Consider the following 10,312-nt stretch of genomic DNA (forward strand, 5'->3'; position numbering starts at 1 on the left):
ATTTCTCCCAGGACAAGAAACAACGGATGGAAACTCATCAAGGAGAGAGAAGCAACCTGGAATTAAGGAGAAACTTCCTGACGGTGAGGACAATTCACCAGTGGAACTGCTTGCCACCAGAAGTTGTAAATGCTGTAACACTGGAAATTTTTAAGAAGAGACTGGGCGACCGTTTGTTTGAAATGATATAGGGCTTCCTGCCTGAGCAGGGGTTGGACTAGAAGACCTCTGAGGTCCCTTCCAACACTGTCATTCTGATAATTAATCAGAGGCCTGCCTCCAGAAGTTGTGGATGCTTCATCACTGGAAGTTTTGAAAGAAGAGGCTGGACAGCCATTGATATAGACCAGTGATGGCTAAACTTTTTTTCCTTGGGTGCCGAAAGCGCGTCTCGCGCATGCCCACACCTACAATGCAATGCCCCCCCTGCATGCCCCGCCCCCACGCATCCACACACAACTCCCCCCCCCGCACCCCATTTTGGGCCTAGCAGGCCTCCCTGAAGCCTCCAGAGGCTGGAAACGGCCCGTCTCTGGACTTCTGGTAGGCCCGATTTTCGCCCTCCCCAGGCTCCGGAGGCTTTCCTGGAGCCTGGGGAAGGTGAAAACAGCCTCCCCCCAGCCCTCCGGAGGCTAGAAACCAGGGGTGAAGTCCAACAGGTTCTGGAGAACTGGTAGCGGAAAGTTTGAGTAGTTCAGAGAACCGGCAAATGCCACCTCTGGCTGGCCCCAGGAGTGGGGAGGGAATGGGGATTTTGCAATATCCTCCCCCCAGGAGTGGGCTGGAAATGGAGATTTTGTAGTATCCTTCCCCTGCCACACCCACTGAGCCACGTCACGCCCACCGAGCCACGCCCACAGAACCGGTAGTAAAAAAATTTGGATTTCACCACTGTTGGAAACGGCCCGTTTCTGGACTTCAGGTAGGCCCAATTTTCGCCCTCCCCAGGCTCTGGAGGCTTTCCTGAAGCCTGGGGAGGGTGAAAACAGCCTCCCCCCAGCCCTCTGGAGGCTAGAAACCAGGGGTGAAGTCCAACAGGTTCTGGAGAACTGGTAGCGGAAAGTTTGAGTAGTTCAGAGAACCAGCAAATGCCACCTCTGGCTGGCCCCAGGAGTGGGAAGGGAATGGGGATTTTGCAATATCCTCCCCCCAGGAGTGGGCTGGAAATGGAGATTTTTGCAGTATCCTTCCCCTGCCACGCCCACCGAGCCACGCCACGCCCACCGAGCCACGCCCACAGAACCAGTAGTAAAACAATTTGGATTTCACCACTGTTGGAAACAGTCCGTTTCTGGACTTCAGGTAGGCCCGATTTTCGCCCTCCCCAGGCTCCGGAGGCTTTCCTGGAGCCTGGGGAAGGTGAAAACAGCCTCCCCCCAGCCCTCTGGAGGCTAGAAACCAGGGATGAAATTCAACAGGTTCTGGAGAACTGGTAGCAGAAAGTTTGAGTAGTTCAGAGAACCGGCAAATGCCACCTCTGGCTGGCCCCAGGAGTGGGGAGGGAATGGGGATTTTGCAATATCCTCTCCCCAGGAGTGGGCTGGAAATGGAGATTTTGCAGTATCCTTCCCCTGCCACGCCCACCGAGCCACGCCACGCCCACCGAGCCACGCCCACAAAACCGGTAGTAAAAAAAAATTGGGATTTCACCACTGCTGGAAACAGTCCGTTTCTGGACTTCCGGGAGGGCTGTTTTTCGCCATCCCAGAGCCTTCGCGCGAGCCCTGCACTGATGCCAGAGGTTTGCCATCATGGGTAGAGACTCTCCTGCTTGAGCAGGGGGTTGGACTATATGACCTCCAAGGTCCCTTCCAACTCTGTTATTTCCATAGGTCCAAGCTGACCCCCCTACTACAAGTAACATTTCCTTCTCTTCCTGAGATTAGAAAGTACTAACAGTCGATATATCACAATATTGTTATATATAACAACAATATAGTAAGAATAACAAAGAGTCGGAAGGGATACTAATGGCTCCAAGAGACCCCTAAACTTGCAGCATTCACACAACACCAAGACCCCGGGAGAGGCATTGATCTAGCAAGCTATAAACCTGGTTTGGGTACCCTTAGTTCCTCTTTAATGTGTGCATAAACAGAGTCCACGGGGGAATCCTCTGGTCTAATGCAGTGGTCCCCAACCCCCGGTCCGCGGACCGGTGCCGGGCCGTGGAGTACCTGGCACCGGGCCGCGCAGCGGCCGGGGGACAGGAACGCTGCAGCGCAAAGGCTCCTGGGCCGTGCGCAATGGGCCTGCGCAAAAGCTCCTGGGCCGTGGCCCCACCCCTGCGCGCGCTTAGCGGGCCGCGGCGATAAAAAGGTTGGGGACCACTGGTAATGCGCTGTTTTTCAAGCTGGGCCCCTTTAAGAGGGGTGGACTTCAACTCCCAGAATTCCCCAGCCAGGGAATTCTGGGAGTTGAAGTCCACACGTCTTAAAGGGGCCCAGCTTGAGAAACGTGGTTCTTGTAGTTTGTGCAGAGGCAGGAAGGGGGTTAATGCAGTCCTGCCGTGTCCTTTCAACCCCCTTGATCAAGGGGGCAGCCATGCATGGTATTTCACAAGGAGACCACCCCCCGCTTCCTTCCTTCCTTCCTTCCTTCCTTCCTTCCTTCCTTCCTTCCTTCCTTCCTTCCTTTCCTTCCTTCCTATCCTTCCTTCCTTCCTTCCTTCCTTTCTTTCCTTTCCTTCCTTCCTTCCTTCCTTCCTTCCTTCCTTTCCTTTCTTCCTTCCTTCCTTCCTTCCTTTCCTTCCTTCCTTCCTATCCTTCCTTCCTTCCTTCCTTCCTTTCTTTCCTTCCTTCCTTCCTTCCTTCCTTCCTTCCTTCCCTTCCTTCCTTCCTTCCTTCCCCTTCTCCTTCCTTCCTTCCTTCCTTCCTTCCCTTCCTTCCTTCCTTCCCTTCCTTCCTTCCTTCCTTCCTTCCCTTCCCTTCCCTTCCCTTCCTTCCTCTCCCCCTCCCCCCTCCTGTCGCTTCCAATAACATCCCCCGGGGACTCCCTGGCTGCTCCTTATCACTTTCCCAGGCCTTCTCCGTTATCCGCTTCAGGAATGCTTGGCTGTTCCTCCTTTCCCCATTTGGGTAACTGGAACATGCAGCCCTGCCTTCGGCCACTGCCGGCTGCCCTTGGACTTTCTTTAACCGGATGCCGGAAACTTAAAAGCTCTGCGGATGAAGAGGAATGAGTGCAAGCCATGCCACGCAGAATAACCTGAGGTGGAAGGGATCTCAGAGGTCCTCTGAAGAGGTTGCAGAAAAAATGCTTTTAAAAGTTTTTTTTAAAAAACCCACTCAGTCACATTACCCCCCCCCACCCACCAAGCCACGCCCACAGAACCGGTAGTAACAAATTTTACATTTCACCGCTTAATTCTCCAAAGCACCAGAGAGCAGGACAAGAAACAAGGGATGGAAACTCATCAAGGAGAGAAGCAACCTGGAATTAAGAAGAAATTCCTGAGAGTGAGGACAATTCACCAGTGGAACTGCCTGCCACCAGAAGCTGTGGGTGCTTCATCACTGGAGGTTTTCAAGAAGAGGCTCAACAGTCACTTGTTTGGCATAGTGTAAGTTCTCCTGCTTGAGCAGGGGGCTGGGCTAGAAGACCTCCGAGATCCCTTCCAGTTCTATTCTGATCGACTGATTTCCAAGTGGTTTCCCACCCAAGTTTTAAACCTCTGTTTAGGCTTGTCAAAATCAGGCAAGATCACCAGGTGAAAGTATGGCTGAATGCAACAGGTGAACGAGGTAGGCCTTTCTAAGCTTTGTTCCACCCCCATGAGGACTGGAAACTTCATTCCTATTTAAAGGTACAGATCGCCCACTTGGGTAGCCAATCCTTCTAGGATCCAGCCGTGACCTCCGCTCATGAAAAACAATCCTTATTTTAAACTGTTGTTGGAATTCGCACCCGGGGCCTCAGGAATAGCCGTTTCTGTGTATCTGTCCTCTTTTGAATCCAGACCCTCCTTGGATGAATTGAAGTCAGGGCCCAGCCAAGCTTTCCTTTTTGGGTTGATCTCTTTTGAGAGAATTCAGCCAGCAACTTATTTAATACATAAGATCTCCGACCTCCGGGTATTTCGTTGCGCACTCAAGACCCCGTTGTTCCGCCAGGCTGGGCTATCAACATAACAATTTTAAATTGGGTTTTAAATTTCCGGGGTTTTAAAATTTAGCCGAATTTATTTAATAATTTTAAACTATTTTAACTGATGTCGTTTTGTGTTTTTAATAGGCTGTACGCCGCCCTGAGTCCTTCGGGAGAAGGGCGGTATAGAAATTTATTTATTTATTTATTTATTTATTTATTTATTTATTTATTTATTTATTTATTTATTTATTTATTATTTATTTTAAAAGTTTTGAAAACTTTAGAATTGGTATTTAATATTGCATGTTTTGACAGCGGCGAGAATTGTATTTGCACAGTATCGGAGAAATGAGGAAACGCCGAGAGAAGGAGATGTAATTTTTTAAAAAAAATATTAGATTGTGCAGAAATGGATAGATTGACATTAAAGATAAGAGAGAAGGAAGGTGCAGGATACTTTCAAATACGGGATTCGTTTTATAAAGGGTTGGATAATAGAAGTAGAAATTGGGAGCTGGGAAAGCATTAATATGTAAGCAATTGAGCCAGACCGTACACAGTTCGCAAAGCACTTATAAATGTACAAATAAACTATTTTAAAAAAAACATTTTTTAAAAAAAAATAAAAGTTTTTAAAACTTTGACCACTCTGGGAACAGCGGAATCCGCCCTTGGCTGCCTCTTTGCAGGGGAGGCCCTCAGCTCCCTGCAGTGTGGGACAAGCCTCTGAACATAAGCAGAGTCCACTGCTTGGGTCCAGGGCTGGTAGGGGGGCTCTATTCCAGAACCCCCCCCCTCCCCACCAAGGAAGCGCAGGAGCTGAGAGCAGCAGAGGGGGGGGGGAAATCTCACACTGCAAGAAAGTTAAAGCCGAGGACCGCGAGAGACGAATGGCTGGAAAACTCCTTTTGCATCCTAGCTCCAGCTTTGCTGAACATCTAAGCTCTCTGGGGGTGGGGGTGGGGTTTTTTTTGGGGGGGGGGGCTTTGCTAAAGGTGGAAGAAACCCCAGCCTGGGGAGTGAAAAGAGAAGGCCAGAAGTCTCTTGGTTTAAGTAGGGTATTATGGAGAGATGGCGTTTCCCAATTTGGCCAAGCACGTCCATTAAAAGGCATTCACCATCCAGAGTTAGAATTAGAGTTAATGGTATAGTTCTGGGTTAGTCCAGTCCGCTCCCACCGAGAGGGTCTCCTCAGGGCGCCCCCGGCCAAGTTATGTCGGCTGGCGGCACCCAGGGGGAGGGCCTTCTCTGTGGGGGCACCTGCCCCTGTGGAATGAACTGCCCCCCGGAAATGCCCCCCGTAAGATCTCCGACCTCCGGGTATTTCGCTGTGCCCTCAAGACCCTGTTGTTCCGCCAGGCCGGGCTATCGATGTAATGATTTTAAATTGGATGTTTTAAATTTTTTTTGGGGGGGGGTTTAATATTGAGGTGAAATTATTTAATAATTTTAAATAATTTTAATTGTTGTTTTGTCTTTGTGCTTTTAATAGGCTGCACACCGCCCTGAGTCCTTTGGGAGAAGGGCGGTATAGAAATAAAATTATTATTATTATTATTATTATTATTATTATTATTATTATTATTATTATTATTATTATTATTAAAAGGTTTCCTTCCTCTTTCCTTCCTCCCTCCTTCCATCTCCTTCCTGCCTGCCTCCCTTCCTCCCCTCCTCTTTCCTCCCCACTTCCTTCCTTCCTTCTACCTCCCTCCTTCTCCTTCTTTCCTCCTTCCTCCCTCCTTCTTCCATCCCTTCTCCTTCCTTCCACTTTAATTCCTTCCTTCCCTCTACTTCCCTCTCCTCCTTCCTTTCTTCCTTCTTTCTTCCCTCCCTTTCTCTTTCTTTCTTTCTTCTCTCCCTCCCTCCCTTCCTTCTACTTTAATTCCTTCCTTCCTTCTACTTTAATTCCTTCCTTCCCTCTACTTCCCTCTCCCCCTTCCTTCCTTCCTCCCTCCCTCTCTTTCTCTTTCTTCCTTTCTTCTCTCCCTCCCTCCCTTCCTTCTACTTTAATTCCTTCCTTCCCTCTCTTTCTTTCTTTCTCTCCCTTCCTTCATTCTACCTCCCTCCTTCTACTTCTTTCCTCCTTCCTCCCTCCTTCTTCCATTCCTTCTCCTTCCTTCCTTCCTTCTACTTTAATTCCTTCCTTCCCTCTACTTCCCTCTCCTCCTTTCTTCCTTCTTTCTTTCTTTCCTCCCTCCCTCCCTCTCTCTTTCTTTCTTCTCTCTCTCTTTCTTCCTCTCTCCCTCTCTCCCTTCCTTCCTCCCTCCCTTCCTCTTTCTTTCTTTCTCTCTCTTTTTTTCTTCGTTCTTTCTCCCCGTCTCTCTCCTCTTTCTCTCTCTCCTTTCTTTCGTTTCTCTTTCTCTCTCTCTTTTCTCTTTCTTTCGTTTCTCTTTCTCTCTCTCTCTCCCTCCCTCCCTCCATTCCTTCTACTTTAATTCCTTCCTTCCCTCTCCGTCCTTCATTCTTTCCTCCCTCCCTCTCTTTTTCTTTCTTCTCGCTCCCTTCCTTCCTTCCTTCCTCCCTCCCTCTCTCTTTCTTCCTTTCTTTTCTCCCTCCCTCCCTTCCTTCTACTTTAATTCCTTCCTTCCTTCTCCCCCTTCCTTCCTTCCTTCCTCCTTCTCTTTTTCTTTCTTCCTTTCTTTTCTCCCTCCCTCCCTCCCTTCCTTCTACTTTAATTCCTTCCTTCCCTCTCCTTCCTTCTTTCCTCCCTCCCTCTCTTTCTCTTTCTTTCTTCTCTCTCTCCCTTCCTTCATTCTACCTCCCTCCTACTTCTTTCCTCCTTCTCCCTCCTTCTTCCATTCCTTCTCCTTCCTTCCTTCCTTCCTTCCTTCTACTTTAATTCCTTCCTTCCCTCTCCTTCCCTCTCCTTCCTTCCTTCCTTCCTCCCTCCCTTCCTCTTTCTTTCTCTCTCTGTTTTTTCTTCGTTCTTTCTCCCCCGTCTCTCTCCTCTTTCTCTCTCTCTCTTCTCTTTCTTTCGTTTGTCTTTCTCTCTCTCCCTCCCTCCCTCCCTCCATTCCTTCTACTTTAATTCCTTCCTTCCCTCTCCTTCCCTCTCCTTCCTTCCTTCCTTTCTCTCTCTCTCTTTTTCTTCTTTCTTTCTCCCCCGTCTCTCTCTCTCTCTCTTCTCCCCCCCCCCCATTCTAGCGACATGCAGATGCTAATCCTGGCCACCAATAGGTCCCTTGTAGGGGACCCGCAGTCGCTTTGTGCGCCCCCCGCCCCCCGCCCCCCCCCCCCAGCCTCCAACTTTTCTCGATCTTTGCCGCCCCCGTCCCGGACGGGCAGGCAACCCCCCCCTCTCCCCCGCCCAGAGCATCCCCGAGGGGACCCGGGACGGCGGCAGATCGGAGAAGCGGCCACCCTCGCCGGAGGGAGCGGAGGGAAACCCCCCGGGACCCCCACCCAGGCTTTCTGGGAGCGGGGCGGGTGGAGGAGGGTCTCCCTTTCTCACAGCCCTCGGGAAAGCCCCTCCTGGGCGCCCCCAAGTTACAACCGGCCGACCGTCCCGCGGACCGGGGGTCGGGGGGTTGGCTCAGGACCCAAGTGGGGCGGGGGGCGAGCGAAAGCGACCACCCGACGGGGAACAAAGGGGCCAGGCTTCCGTCGAGGAAACCGACGGCCACAAAGGCCGGGAAGCCCCCTCCCCAGCCCGACCCAGCCAGCCCAATGAATGGGTGGCCCCGGGGCGCCCCGTCTCCATCTCCTTCCCGCGCCCGCGGGGCAGGGTCTCCGGCGGGGACACTCGGCCCCTTGTTCGGGGAAAGAAAGCGGGGAGGGGGAAGAGCCGACCGGCGGCGGGAGCTCGGAAGAAGGGGAGAAGCCTCTGCCTTATGTTGGGGAGCCCCCCCCCTCCATCCTGGACCCCTTCCTTCCACCTCCCCCCCCTCCCCAAGGCCGCGGACAGAGCAGAGGACAGGAGGGATCCCCCGGAGGGATGGAGGCGAGGAGAGGGAATCCCCCCACTCCGCGCGTGTCAGAACTGAACAAAGAAAGTTAGGGGACGGAAGGGAGGGGGCAGAGGGAAAGGGAGAGAGCGAGAAAATGAGAGAAAGAGAGAGAAAGAGAATGAGACAATGAGAGAGAGAGAGAGAGAAAGAAAATGAGAGAGAAAGAAAAAGAAAGAGAGAGAGGGGGGAAAGAGAGAGAAAGAGAGGGGGGAAGAGAGAGAGAGAAAGGGGAAGAGAGAGAGAGGGAAAGAGAAAGAGAGAGGGAAAGAGAGAGGGAGGGAAAGAGAGAGAGAAAGAGCGGGAAAGAGAGAGAAAGGGAAAGAGAGAGGGAAAGAGAAAGAGAGGGAAAGAGAAAGAGGGAAAGAGACAGAAAGAGAGGGGGAAAGAGAAAGAGAGGGAAAGAGACAGAAAGAGGGAAAGACAGAGAGAAAGAAAAAGATGGAAAGAGAGAGGGAAAGAGAGAGAAAGGGAAAGAGAGAGAAAGGGGAAGAGAGAGAGAGGGAAAGAGAAAGAGAGAGGGGGGAAAGAAAGAGAGGGAAAGAGAAAGAGAGAGAGAAAGAGAGGGAAAGAGAGAGAAAGGGACAGAGAGAGAGAGGGAAAGAGAGAAAGGGAAAGAGAAGGGGAAAGAGAAAAAGAGGGAAAGAGAGACAGAAAGAAGGAAAGAGAGAGAGAAAGAGAGGAAAAGAGAGAAAGGGACAGAGAGAGAGAGGGAAAGAGAGGGAAAGAGAAAGGGAAAGAGAGGGGGAAAGAGAAAAAGAGGGAAAGAGAGACAGAAAGAGGGAAAGAGAGAGAGAAAGAGGGAAAGAGAGACAGAAAGAGGGAAAGAGAGAAAGAGAGGGAAACATAGAAAGAGAGAAAGGGAAAGAGAGAAAAAGAGGGAAAGAGAAAGAGAGAGAGGAAGAGGGGGAAAGAGAGAAAAAGGGAAAGAGAGAGAGAAAGAGGGAAAGAGAGAGAGAAAGAGAAAGAGAGGGAAAGAGAGGGGGAAAGAGAAAAAGAGGGAAAGAGAGACAGAAAGAGGGGAAGAGAGAAAGAGAAAGAGAGGGAAAGAGAGAGAGAGAGAGATGTAAGCCCCCCTCCTCCAAGACGAGAAAAACAGACCCGCGCGCCCCCTGCCCAAAGCCCCGGGGCTGGGGAAGGGTCTCCACTGGCGCCGCGGGCAAGGAAGCTACCTCGGGCGGTGGAATCCCGGGCTGAGTCGGGGGTCTTCTTTTGTTCGGGAGCGCCGAGCCAGCCGGGCGGGAGAAAAAGAAGTTAAGAGAGGGAGAAGGTACTCCCTCGTCCACTGGGGCAGGGGGAGGGTCTTGCAGCTGAGGAAGGGGTGCTGGGGGGGGGAGGAAGGAAAAGGAGCAGCTGCATTCTTCAGCCAAAAGTTTTTAAGGGGAGAGAAAGGGGGGTGGGTGGGTTTTTTTTGAACCGAGGCATCGGAGCCTGGACTCCTTCCTTCTTTCCTCACGGCCCTTTCGGGGGTCTCCATCCAAGTCATCCGCTTGCTGTGCCCCCCACTCGCCCCCACCCACCCACCCACCGCAGCCCTCCGCGGTGGGTGGCAGCAGTGGGCACAAAAGGGGAAATTAATAACACGACTTGTGGACTTCAAAAGGCAACACAGACACACACACACACCAGGCGCCTTGCTGAGACGAGGGGGAGGGGATTTTTTTGGGGGGGGGGGGCTCCGGCAGGACTGGCAGGAAGAGAGATCAAAGGGTGCAGGTCAGGAGGGATTGAAGACCCCCCCACCCTCACCCCCCCCACGCAGAGACCTCTCTTTGCCAATGGGGGTGGGTGGGTGGGTGGGTGGGTGCTTGGGGAGGGGGTCCTAAAAGAAAACCAGGTGGGCCTTCCAGCCTCACAGGGTTCTTCAGCGGACAGACGGCGGCGTTCTGTGAAAACCCAAAGCTGATCAGCCGTGGAGACGATGAGTCCCCCGTAAAACACAAACCGGATCCTTAAAAGGGATCCCTTCGTGCAGGGTTCCAGCCTCGCTCTCTTGCTGGCCTGACTGGGACTCGGTTTCCCTCCTCCAAAGTTTAGATGACCGGGGGGGGGGGGAGTATTTGGGGGACCTCCCCTCCCTCTTTGTCGTGAGAGGCTGGTGGTGCAGTGTCGCCGAGCCCCTTTAACGCAGCTCCGGCTGTCCTTGCGCAGAGACAGGCGATAATCTTCTGGCCTAAGAAACCTCTCGGTTAGACTACCGCAATGCATTGTCTGTGGGACAGCCCTTGGAGGCGGTTGGGAAACTTCCAGGGTGTGTGTTTGTGTGTGTGTGTGTA

The 10,312-nt window shown here is 51.9% G+C and overlaps 1 protein-coding gene across 1 annotated transcript in view; it reads right to left on the bottom strand.

Annotated features, from left to right (window-relative positions):
* The window catches only part of FBN3 (fibrillin 3), a 210,627-nt gene extending 201,274 nt beyond the window's left edge, over positions 1-9,353 (bottom strand). Inside the window, exon 1 of the mRNA XM_087893746.1 lies at positions 9,209-9,353. The gene's annotated coding sequence lies outside the window, so the exon portion shown is untranslated. The remainder of the gene's footprint in view (positions 1-9,208) is intronic.
* Between the last annotated feature and the right edge of the window lie 959 nt (positions 9,354-10,312).

This window comes from Pantherophis guttatus, chromosome 1, assembly GCF_059756535.1.
Source record: "Pantherophis guttatus breed Tessera chromosome 1, ASM5975653v1, whole genome shotgun sequence".
In the NCBI taxonomy this organism is placed as follows: Eukaryota; Metazoa; Chordata; class Lepidosauria; order Squamata; family Colubridae; genus Pantherophis; species Pantherophis guttatus.